The sequence below is a fragment of the Porites lutea genome, chromosome 8, assembly GCF_958299795.1.
Source record: "Porites lutea chromosome 8, jaPorLute2.1, whole genome shotgun sequence".
Lineage (NCBI taxonomy): Eukaryota > Metazoa > Cnidaria > Anthozoa > Scleractinia > Poritidae > Porites > Porites lutea.
The window spans coordinates 15,204,841-15,218,058 of NC_133208.1; positions in this window are offsets into that span (position 1 = coordinate 15,204,841).

Here is a 13,218-nt window from a genome sequence, read left to right on the forward strand (position 1 = left end):
AATGTAATGTCTTATCCACATTGGAGGCTAACGGTAAACGCCAAAGTCTCATACGTTACATTATTTTCTTATATTATACGGGATTTAAATTAATTCCTGAGGACTATATCAACTACATTGCCAGAGAAAACCAGCCAGCAGATTATAACTCTTTTCTTTCTTCTAAAAGAAATTTGCCACGTATAAAGTACAGAAAGTTGTGTGATTTCGTTTTCAGCCGGGTACGTCTTTCACTCTTCTCCTAGACTGTCTATCGTATTTAAGGAACAAGAACAGTTTCGACCTACCCATTTCGCATTTTTCTCCTCTCCACTGCGGACTGCATGAACAAGCAAACGCATCTTTCCCTTCGTCGAACAAACAAGAACCTCCGTTAAGGCATCCAGCCATTAGGCAGCCCTGAGGAAAATGTTCATATGTTACTTCGGTAAGCTAAAATGATATACATCGTTTTCCATCGACTTCCTACAGCTTTATATACCAGAAAGGCGATGTTTTAGCCACTCTTTCTCGCGCAGGGGAGGGCGATTTACTACCTACAGATTCTTGCAGGTAGCGAGACTGATCGCTCAACATTTTTAAGTGCACAAATCAAATCTAATGTTGAACATAAAAATTCCACTGATAAATTGCCGTCTCTACGTTCCTCTTTTTTTAACATTTACGGTTGTTTACACTCTATACTTCTCTTAACTTTATTTTCAAGACATGTAAGTCTCTTGTTAGGGAACAAAACATTGCCTTCGATAATGATTTTGCGGAACTGAAAAATTTTGGAAAGGAAAACATGGCTCGCTCCCATACGAAACATATGACTGAAATGCGAGTGCTAACTAGTGCTCTTTTACAACAACTCAACTTTACCGTTTTACCAAATTTTTTATTTTTTTTACTTAGCTTCGCTTGAACAGTTGTTGCCTTAGCCTGGGTGCAGGAGTCTATTTCTTCTTGCATACAGAAATTAGGCTCGTCTGCACGCGCACGCCCTTGTTGTCTAAGCAATGAAAATTCAGAACTTTTCTTACCTTAAGAAACATTGAAAACGTTGAGCCTGGATTATCAGTGGGCTTGGGTGTCATCGTCAGTTGTAGAGAACTTTATATGCTTGTTCAGTTCACAATTGCCCGAACACTCTTTGAAGTTAGAAGAGGTACACCAAGAATGTCTTAAACATGCTTGACTGCACGACATTTCATCCGTAGAATCGATTTTCTTGACAACATAGCCATGTAAACGCTTGTTCTCTCTCGTTTTGATGTAGGCAGATTTAGATTCTTTTTCGGCTGCGAAAACTGTGCCAACTACGAAGCAGAAAAAGAGTGAGCAATTCATTTTATTCATTTCTGCATTTTTTCCGCGCGGTTTTCATCCGTAGGGTGTACTGTCGTGTAATGTCGCAATTTGTGATAATCGTCGCACTTTATCCTACCTGTGGTAATAAATCCGTCACACTTTGTAATGCCCGGCCGCCGATTTGTAATTGTAATACTTGTCGCAATTTGTAATACGCCTTGTCACATTTTGTAAAAAAGGAATATCTGCTTGTCTCTCACACTTTGTAATAAACTTAGCTGTCACAAGTTGTAATATTTCCATCACACTTCAAAGGCTTTGCGATAATAATCTGTAGTTATCTGAGTCTCTTGCTCGGTTATATATGAGATTTCGCTTTTAATGCCGGCTTTGATCTCCGCCATTGTCATTTTCTAAGGAAACAGGCCTTAAGGGGCATTAGTTATACCCAGGGAGATCATAGTTTTCTATTTGCAGTAATTTGACAAATTTACCAACAACGAGTAAAAAATAAAATCGTCAGACGGCAATGAGTATTAAACTGAATGCCAATAGACTTCAGTTGAAATTGAGCCTGTTCACAGATCAGACCCTCTATTTTCTCTTCAAAGTCCGTCGAGCGCGGGTGATAAAATATAAACCGCAGGGGATTTATTGACGGCCAGCGCAAGGGGGTATGTTTTCGAAAAGAACGAAAAGAAAAATTAAATAAACGTCTGTGTACAGGCTAGTTGAAATTAAACATTTCGACAAACAGGTGAACGGGAAGGAGCTTTTATAGCAACTTGATGTGACAAAGGTTACCGGGTTAACACGGTAAAGACAGATATTCACTGTTGTGATATAGAAAGACAGAGTACTAACTAAGAAAAAGTCAGGGGCACCCAACGTCAATTTTCGGAAAATATCTGTTCGGAAGACGATTTGAGATCTAGAATTTCCTGAACATTTGTTGTAAAATTTCTTTCTTGCCTGACTCTCCTAGGATTTTCGAGCATCCAAAAAATGGTATAATTGCCCATTTTTAACGGATTTTTACTCTAAAGAGGTCACCTAGAATTTTCGGGAGCCTTTTTTCTGGCTGAAATTTTCGAAAAGGTAATTAAGTTTTGATCCCTATGATTTTCGGATCACTAGACTTTCAGCTAGGAAATCCGAACAGATGAAAATTTTTAGGGAATAAAAATATGCCTATATCTACCGTTTAAATGCTAAAACACGTTTAACAATGCTATGCTTAAGTGGTTTTGAACTATGTTCTCGCTGGGTGCCCCTGAAAAGTGTCCGATCAGAATATTTTAAAGAGTTTTCTTAATCAAATACTCTCAAATAATTATTGTTTCTAAGTAACTTTTAGTTAAAGCATGCGAAAGTTTAGCAAAAACAACGTTGTTTACGTAAATTGAGTGGTGGAAAAAAGTGAGTTGTTTTAACACCAAATGCCAAAGTGTTAGCTATGGATTAGCACAACAGAGTCATTGAGAAGAACTTGTTGCCAAAATTTTTGACAGATCGTTTAATAGTTAAAAGGTCCAGCAGCTTTGCTAATTAATTTATTTAATAGTCCAGTTTCGAATTAAAAATTACCGCTGAATATAAACATTAACGACACATTCATACAGGGTTAGCCTCGACGTAAAGTAAAATATTCAGAAATTCTGGCAGTGTTTGAAATTTGAATATACGCAATAGACAGAGTAATAAACATGTCTTTTTCCCGTTGGAATTTGTGAATATATTACTTCAGATTGAGGCTAAGGCTTTAAAAAATGCGTCTTCACTTCTTTAATTCAGCGGTCATAGCGTTTAGAGTTTGGGTTAAACTTAATAGCTTCACCCTTATTATGATGGAAATCGTTTCAATGGAAACTTCCTGAAAGAAGGTGTTGCCTCTTTTTTTTTTCCCATGGGTTTTCATCAATTACCACACACAAACTTGGATCATCTCAACGTTTATTAACTGCACGGCTACAAATTTAAAATCATTACACTTACACCCCAAGAGATGAGCTTGTAATTAAAAACAAATTTTGTCGCTTTTGAAAACCTCGGATTGTGACGTCATCAAGCAAAGAAGGTGTGTCAACCGCTCGAAATAAGTAGTGTTTTGACTATGTTTCAAAAACAACGCGAAGAACCAAACTCTTAATCGTCCTAGATGACTATCACAGCCGAGGTCAAAAGCTCACTGAGACCATTACATAATCTATCTACTATAAAACAATGCTATTAAAGTTTTTGGCTATTCTACAGAGGAACTCTTAAAATACTTCAGTCTATTCTCTAGCTAGATTTTTGAAAGACCCAAAAGTCCTCATTAGTGTCGTTTCGCCAGTTTTTTTGTTTCAAAAACTACCGTATCTCCAAATAAGTAGCCGATATAAAAACTAAGAGTGCAACCATTGTCTTTTCTCTTCTCCGCCTTCCTTTCTCCCCCTCCCCTCTATTTTCGGAATTCCCGCTTCTTTTCCTTTCTTAGCGTGATTTTCTGCCTTTTTATCAGAGGCAAGAATCAAGAAACTTGAGTTTTGGCTTTCTTCAATCAAGAGGCTGCAATTCAGTTCGCTAGCTTTCAAAAATCCAGCTAGATTATACTCAATCTATTCTAAGAATGCAACTTATATGATCCATAAAGTACAACATGCGATAAACTGAGTAAATAAGAGATTCATTACCAACACAATAACCCTCCTGTTTTCTCTTTGATTCTGTTCTTATTAACCCTTATGTCTCAAGAGTGACCAACATCAATTTTCTCCTAACAACATCAGCAGATCATCAACAGAAAAAGTTATGAGAATTACTAAATTGATCACCAAACGGAGAACGCCTTGATCTTAAACCAAATTCTCTCAACTGTTTTTAAAAGAAATGTATGGAGATCAGTCTGGAGAATTTGTATGTGGGTATTGGGGCTTAAAGGGTTAGGGTTAGGTTAGGAAACTAGTTAAACAGCAGGGTCGAAATGAAGCGATCTACCTCGAGCGGTACCGCCCTACTTTAAGCAGTACCACCCTCCTAAACGGCAAAATCAATATCCTCATCGATCTGCCGGAATCCAAGCTAGGGCAAATGCTTCTGTCCTAGACTCATATTCAGTCACTATTCATGTGTTTTCGGCGAGACCCAGAGTAGAGTGTGTGGTTAATTTAGTGCTCAGACCTCTCTAAGGGGAAGACAGACTGAGATCTAAAAACGAAATTACATTGGCGTACGGGATGTTATAGGAAGCTTCCAGCCTCCCTTTCCGTAACTCCTCGCGTAACTCTTCTTTCCAGAAATCAAATAAATAATGACTGACTGGTATCAGCGAGCGCTTGTTTTTATCTCTCGCCATATGGTGTTATGAAATGTCTTTATCAGCTTAAAGCATAGTTAATTGAGTGGAATGGTTATGAAACCCGTCAGACTCCTTTGTTATATGTTTTTGTGGACCTGAAAGTGCACAACGTTCAAAAGAATTCCTATCATTTTGATTGTATTGACCAATAAAAACGTTGCATTAATTTATTCCGTAACAATTTGCCAACAGAAAACAAAGGATTGTGCACTTTCAGGGTGCTTCCAACATAAACTGCAGCACTGTTGTTTTTATCTTTGATGTTTGCCGCTTTTCATAACCAGTCTCCTCTAATAACTATGCTTAAAGCGAACAGAAGAAGAGAAAACGTGTTGCCTGATTTTACGCACAAAACTTCTCTTTAAAAACTACATGAAATGTCACTTTAATCTAAAGAACACTATACCCCCTCCCTGTAAAGTGAACGCTATTAACTTTGAGTATAAACAATTCAACCTTAGGACACAGGCTCTGTGTTTGATGTTCGTCCTGTAAGGAGAAGGTCAGGTATAGCGTCTCTAACTATTTAACCTTTGCTTTAACTCCTATTAATACACACAAACTTAATTACCTATACGTACACACATTGAGCTTAAAATACATCGACATCTTTTTATCCTCCCTCGATGTACAATACTTGTAGAGGATAAGAGCTCTAGGTTGTCTTTACCCCCAAAAAAGAGTGGGTGGGGGAAGGGGGCGAGGGGTGGGAAGAGGAAGAGTGAAGCCTTATTTTAGTGAGTAGGACTCGGAGTTATGGGGTCCTGTAGTAAGTCTATAAGTCGACTGACAACATGAATGATTTATCCGCATTTTTCAACCCCAAAAGCCTATACCATTTTTTTTCGATGAAATTGATCATGATTAACTGTTAGAAGACGAACCAATAATCGATTACAACAAGAAGCACTGCTTATTTTTTATAAAAACTACGCGCTTAGTTGTTTTCATAGCCCAGTTCAATTTAAAGGGCCAATGTCATGCTCTTTTCAATCTTTTTAAAGAGTTAAAACATGTAATTTCAAATAGTCATGGTTCAGTTTCGTGGTTTAAGACTTTACTATTGGCTATGAAACTGTTTCCCTGTTCTCTGTTGTTAAGAATGGCAAGGATGGACATATGGATAAAAAATTGAAGAAATTGGGCCGACTTTTTCAAGTATAAAAAGTTTTAATTTTTTTTAAATGAAATTTGTTTTATATCTTCTTCAGGCCCCAGTTGTTCAAAAGGTGGACAACGCTATCCACCAGTTAAATCACTATTCACTGGATAGCACAATTGGTTTCCCTAACGCTCTTATCGACCTTTGTCACGCGGCGGCCATTTGTCCCCGCTCTTCCCCGCTAAGTTCAAGCCCTTCCAGGACTTTCAGTTTGTTGAATATTCAAGAGGGTTGTACGTTAAAGAAAGGTTGTTGAATAACAAAATAAAAGGTGTGAATCATGAAATAAGTAAAAATAACGCAGCAATCGTTCGGGTAACTAATTTTAAAAATGTTTGTGTGATGAGCAGTGTATGCTGCCTTTTAAAATGGCTGGCGAAAGTTGCTTCAGCAAGAGATTTACCTTGTAGTACGTATTGCTAAATCCGAAGCCTTTACCGGCCCTAAATAGTTTAGCTATATTAAAATCCTAAAACAAACTATAGGCAAACTATTCTAACAGCAGATTTCAGACAATTGAATATATACTGAGGGATTCTAAAGAACTAAAAAGCAAACAAAACAAAAGAAACATCAATAATTTAAACAGCAATTAATAAGAAGTTTAAACTGAGTTATATTAAACTCCCCATTGCTTCTCTCTCAGATTTAATAGCAATAAATATGATAGTGTGTGTTATCTTGTATTTAGCGGGATGGGTCAAGATAGAATACCTCCACCTCATTAGGTGAGAAGTACTCAGTCCCGGCCAGGACTGTGTACCGGCCCTGCACTGCAGGTGGAGGAGAGTAGCGATAGCCCAAACGTGCTAATGACCTGTCGTTACTGTCGGCGTTATCTGTAATGAAGACATCCAGGCCAAAACGTGGACCATAATATGACTTCCTGTAAATTGCCTTTTCTGAGTATTCTTTCTTCACTTTGCTCACAAACGGTGCCAAGCCTTCATTATTGTTGAGCGAAAAAATAAACGCTTCGGAAGTAGCGCTATAGCCACCACTGGATTCTGAGAAACCAAAAGTACGTAAAATAAATAATAATAATAATAATAATAATAATAATAATAGTAATGATAATAATAATAATAATAATAATAATAATAATAAAACGAAGAAAATTGTCATATATGCTTTCGCGTTTGCTTCAATAAAAAAAATGAATTTCAAGTTTGAATTAATTTTATTACTGACCATATTAGCCCATTTTCGCGATTAAAAATGACGTCATTTTTCTACAGCCGCCAGAGTTCACTTTGCTTTGCCTTCTTATTTAAACTAATATCTATAGATGGTTTTCACAGTGACGTCATCAAATTGTAAAGGCAAAATAGCGAGGTTTTACGAATTCTTGTTTACTCTAGGTTGAAGATAAACAAAAAGTTAATCTTTGTACAAGTTTTCAGTCCCATACCATGTTTCATTTCGAAAATACAGCAATTTGAACTTTCGAGTTTTCAGAGTGCGTGACACCAAAATAGGAATGCTGTCTCGTTGAAAAAAAGTCTCTCCTCTTTATTTTCAGTAGTATAACCATTTCAAATATTAGAAGATATGTTTATGCGCACGTAGGCTAGTTCTCGAGTGAAAAGAAGGAGCTTTTATAGAGCAAGTGAACTCCAGATGTTTTTGTTGATTTTCGGCGGCCATATTGGTGCACCAAAACTGTGCACCAATATGGCGTCTCCATACAAAGCTCTACAAAGATGCGTGAAACGTTTCGGCAAATAACTCAGAAACTGTGGGCCAAAAAGACATGAGACTTGGAAAAATTGTTTAAAAGTTAGTCTTTTATAACATATCATTTTCTTGGCTTTTTTCACCAGACGGTTTTCAATTTATTTTTTTGTTGCGTGACAGTGAAAACGATCTATTACATACAATTGAGTTAAAGGTAACTGGCAATAGCCCTATCGAATGATCAGGGAATCAACCGAAGGATTCAAGTTCTTTTAGCAAGCGTTTCACTTTTAACGCAATTATTTCTTAGTGGTGAGATAAATTATGAGGTTACCAAACTTAATAACTGGAGATTTCTCAGAATAGTAATAAACTGATTCTGCTCTACGTGTAAATTAGAACCATTGGATCGATACTAGACATACGGACATGCGGACTCCGTTTTATTACGAACAATCTTGTTGGCCCATCACTCTAATACAGAATGTCTAGGACAAGGACACTTGGCCAGGCTTTACTGACTGTCCGTATAAAAAATATATGGTTTTGCTGTGCATATTCTCTTAGGCGGGACACATCCTTGACACACACTGTAATGGGTGGGTAGCTTCCGTAACAAAAATTTGATGCATTCACCGGCATCGCTACATTTAGCTTCTTTGCGTTTGAAATGGCACGATCCGCAAGTCTGTGCAATCCAATGTTTGTCAGATTCCATTCACAAATCTGTCACAACTCACGCGCTAAGGAAGGAAGAAACTTCACTTCCCTTGAAGGAAACCTTATTGTCATCACAGATGGATCGAACCCTTAACGAAAGTTCCTGGGGATGGGTGGAATTCACCGAGACCTTGGGTTAAGCATAGCTTGCTCAAGAAAAAAAAATCGTTTTCTTGTCTTCAGTTTGAATTAAAAATAAGGGCGACCAGACCTATTGACGTTAAGACCCACGCTGGCAAAGGTAACTAGGTTCATTACACAAAAACACTTCACCATCATTACAAGGTGACAAACCAAGAGTGACATTTCAACTTTATAAAAATAATAATAATAAATTCTGATAAGCAGTGCAAGTAGATCAGAATTGTAAAGCTGTTACATTGTAGTAAAAAAAGAGGATAAAATAAGGGAATTAGTTTTTTTTTACCCCAGGGAATATCCGTGTATCCGCCAAAGATGAATTTGCCTTTCCTTATGAGGGTAACAGTGTCGTTCTTTCCATCACAGCGACTGTGAAACTGACCGACATTCCAGCCATGCAATGTAGCACGCCAGCACAACATCCAGTGAGAATTGTTCCCAACCGCAGTCTCCAGAAAATTGCCCAAATGACGAAAATAGTAATCACTGCTGTTCAAAATCTGCGAGTCAGTCATAAATTCTGAAACTATTAAAGAATAGTTTAAATTACTTAAAAATTCACGTGGCAATTAGCATGTCTTAATGAATTTCAAGTGTGGCAGAACCGACAATTTTAGGTTTATCATATTTTTTTTAATGATTCTTTATCTCCTTTTGCCTCCCTTCCCCCTCCCCAGATATCATTCCTATTCATTCGCGTAAAATGTCAAATCTCCTCTCCCGCAACCCCTATGGAATAAGGCCTGATACTCAGGCAAGAGCAGGAGCCCATCAAGTGGCTAGAGCCAACCTACAATAGTCAGTCTGCAACCGACCAATAAACACCCAGAAAAGCTGTTACGAAAACTGCGTATGGGCTAATGATTGTTTGTCAAATATGCAAATATTCTTATAGACTGCAAAACAGTCGGTTTTTTTTTTCTCAAAATCAGTAAAGAAATTGGAAAAGCTGGCGTAAGAGTCTTGCACGCGTGAAGCTCGGGAGCCTCACACGCCCTACGGGCGTGTTAAGCGAGTATTTTTAGCGTCTCTCCCTAGTCTCGCTCTCTTTTTTCAGCCTTTTTCCAGACCTTATGTTTGACTGCTCGCGCGTACTTGAATGCGCAAAAATACGGACTATTTTACAGTCTAATATTCTTAAAACGTTAAGTATGGACCTGGAGAATTACCCCATTCTTTTCATCGGCTTCGCCGGTTCGAGCCATAATAACCCCAAACTCGCACAAGTTTGCCTGCTACCAGGATGACAACGAGCCCTTTCATGTTGAACTGTTTTAAAAGACCCTAGATCAGGCCCGTAGGGATGCGGGGGGCGACGGGTGCAGTCCCCCCCCCCCCCCCCCCCCCACACACACACACGCACAGGCTCTAGAGGTCTACTTAATTTTTAACCAGCGATTTAAAACAAAGTGAATCTATAGTATTGTTCTGGTATTGTTCTCTCCTCGCCACTAATTTACTGATTGTGTAGTAAACTTGAAAATACTGTGAAATCGCTCTATTCTTATCGCTGGTTTCCACGGCACCAGCTGACGGCACCACCGCATTAATGCACCCCAAACTCTGACAAGGGAGCCTTTCACAAGCAGCCTATCAGATTCTTTCATATTTTTACTATTTTAAAGAACCCCTAAAGATGTAACATACACCTTAATGGAATTCGAAAACATTCGTTAAATAGAAATGGTTTCAGGTTATTGCTATCAGCTGACGGTTTTCGTTTCCTTATCTTACCTGTGCAATTAACGCCGTTTCTTTTATATCCTGGTTTGCATGTACAAATGTAAGAGCCTTTAGTGTTGTTACAGAAAGCATTGGAATCGCAGTGATGCTTTCCTGTCTCACACTCGTTGATGTCTGCAAAATAGTAAATAGAATGTATTGACCTATTTAGAAGAAGATAATTTTTCTTCTGAATGATTCCTTCAATCGTCTGTTGAGATCTTTGGTAGAAAATCATTTTGATGATAAATTGCAGTTTTCTTTGATTGCGTGCGACAATAAGGAAGGTGGATAAGCCAGAGGACACACCATTTTATGGAAAAACTGATGGTTTGTTCGTTATGTCCTTCGCTACCTAGCCCAAAAAAGGAAACGTGTTTCCTCTGTACACCTCCTTTATTAATCTCTGGATGGACGTAAAGGAATCTTTCGGTTTCCCCCCCTTTTGAGTCCGCCCCGTTCGAGTTCGACCCCGATTTTGATTTCCTTCCTTTCAGTTTTATCGAGGCGATCTTTAATATGAAAACGCAAAAATAATTACCTAATCCTTTTCGCCGCATTCGAGTTCGAGTTCGACTCTCGATTTGAAGTTCGCACTCTAAGCTCTATTGAGTTCTATCGTTTAACTTACCATGAAAACGCACGCATCAGAATTATTTCGACAGAGCTCACCCTGAGTGCTTAGCGTGGTTTACGGTAGATTCGTACTTGTATTGCTAACTTACTCTTACTTAGGCCAAGAAAACACACATAATTTAGGCTAGCTAAAGACTAAATGAAAGTGGCGAGAAAAAGGCTTTAAGCACTTGTCCGTACGCAGTTTTTCTGGCAATGCAGGCTAATTAGGCGCATACAAAACATTAATGGTATCGTCTTATTTTTACACTCCTTTTTTTTGTTTTCAAACTTTAAACCCATCAGGCCCATACAACAGTGGTGTTTTGTGTAGCCCCACCCTTACGTGCGTCTCCGTTGATTACACTTGTTTTGGCCACTTTCTTGAGGCCCCGTTGGACTAAATTTCGACACCGAAGCGAAATGGCCTTGAAAAAGCGACAGAGGGCAGCAAAATGGCGACAAACGACACAAAGATGGGTTGAAGCTGCGACAGCGACAGAGAAAAGCGCAATTGTTAATGGTTATTTCTTTTGACTAATGTCCGCCTGTTTTATAAAGTGTGTAGCCCGCGACAAACGAAGTCCCACTAGCCTCAATTATGGTCAAATTGTTGAAGATAAAACAACAGAGAACAAAAAGGTGATACCACTGCGTTCCTGCGCCGACTCAGCAAACCATTTCAAATAATGGCAATAAAAAGGACACACTTATTACTAACGTTTTCGTTCAATCAATGTTTTTTCTGATCATTTACCTTGACAGGTATTACCGTCACCCGTAAAACCCTCTTTACAAGAACAAAGGTAGGAGCCAAGCGAGTTCTTGCAGTTTCCGTTGACGTCACAAACTGGTGGTGTCTTCAAGCACTCGTCTTCATCTAATGATATATAAATGAGACAGCATAAGGAAAATGTGAGTTATTTCTTAATCAAGTACGCCATCGATCTGCAGAATACAAGAACGACTTTCTTTCGATATGCTACTGACAGCATGTATATCGGCTCATGAATCTAACTGGTTTCGTTTTGGAACTACGTATCTCGCAAAACCTAGTGAAAACTCGGCCCGGTATTGCACGCAAGTTTAGCCCTGTCAGCTGGACAAACTAATAAGGAGAATCGAGCGATCCAATTGAGAGTGTGTTTGGTGTACAAAGTTTTACGTAGTTCATACCTTCACGTTTCATGTAGAATCTCAGTTCATGCGTCACAAAATGATTAGGTTTCTCCTCCTTGGTATGGCTGTTAAGCTCACACACTTTGCCAGGGATGTAGAAATTGTAACTCACACACCTGGGGTCTCTTTCACGGGTGTTCTGGCACTCAACAATGGCCCTCGCTGCAAACTCTTTGAAGGTGTGACCCTTGAGAGCTCTACCAGGTACTGATCTCTCTGAAGTTTTGCATTGCCCACCAACAGCCTCACTTCCATGCATCTGGGATATAAGACAAATTGCGAATAGTGCCAGGGACATCATACAGATGAGCTTGAACTGCGGGTTCTGAAACTTTAAAAAAATTTAGAATAAGCATTAACATCTGTTGCTTTAATTTTACGAGTTCCTCGAGTTATGAATTCTCACTTTCGCTGCAAGCTCAATCATGACAGATGTTCCACATTGGTGCCCTTCAGAGAGGCACCCGACTCCCTGGGGGTACTCCGATCCCTGTAATGGATTAGGCTTTATGTATATGAAAGGGTAGGGATTTTACTAGCTGAAGTATATAAAAAGGCCCAAGATGGTTATCAGATTCATTTAATGTCTTTCACATGCCTGTGAAATAGTCGAGAAATCGTTTTGGTTTTGTATTTTATTCATATGTTTAGGAAGTGTATTTGCAGCAATTAAAAACTACCTGGGGGAAGAGCATTACTGTCCCTCAGAGAGGCAACAACTAGACGTGACCACACAAAATTCTATAAGTTTCGGTAAAGCTTTTCTCCGAGTATGAGCACGCTTATGATGAAAACCGTTTACGCATATGATGAAAACTTGCCCAAAGCCGACTCTTTATGAGGCCATTTGCTTAATTATCTTCTTTCGTCTGCCAAGAGCTTTATCTTGATAGGGATCATTCATTCACACTTGCGGTTCCTTTAAACGGCTAATTAAGTTTTTGTCCAAACAAATTAAAAGTAATATCGTGTATAAAATATATTTACAATTAACTTGAAGAAGAAGCCTAATGCTCAACACCAAGATTTCCTATTTCTGCGGATTATTTCGTGAATTTTTTTTGTAATCATCGAGAACATGAAAGTAAAATACATATTGACCTAAAAAAGCTAATTTATCACCAAACGACCAAGTCTTCATAATTTATTCATGAAATGTTAGCTCAAAGGAACTTTAAGTTATCTCAGTCACTACTTTTTTTTGTTTCAGAAGATTTTGAATTGCAGTCGGCAATGTGAACTTCCAGCACACTCATCTCGATTTGATTTTAACTAATGAGCCCCATAGAGGGATAATACATTCCGGAGTTCTACTAAACAGTTATTGAATAACGCTGAGTAAGAAATGAAGAATTATGCTGATGAATTA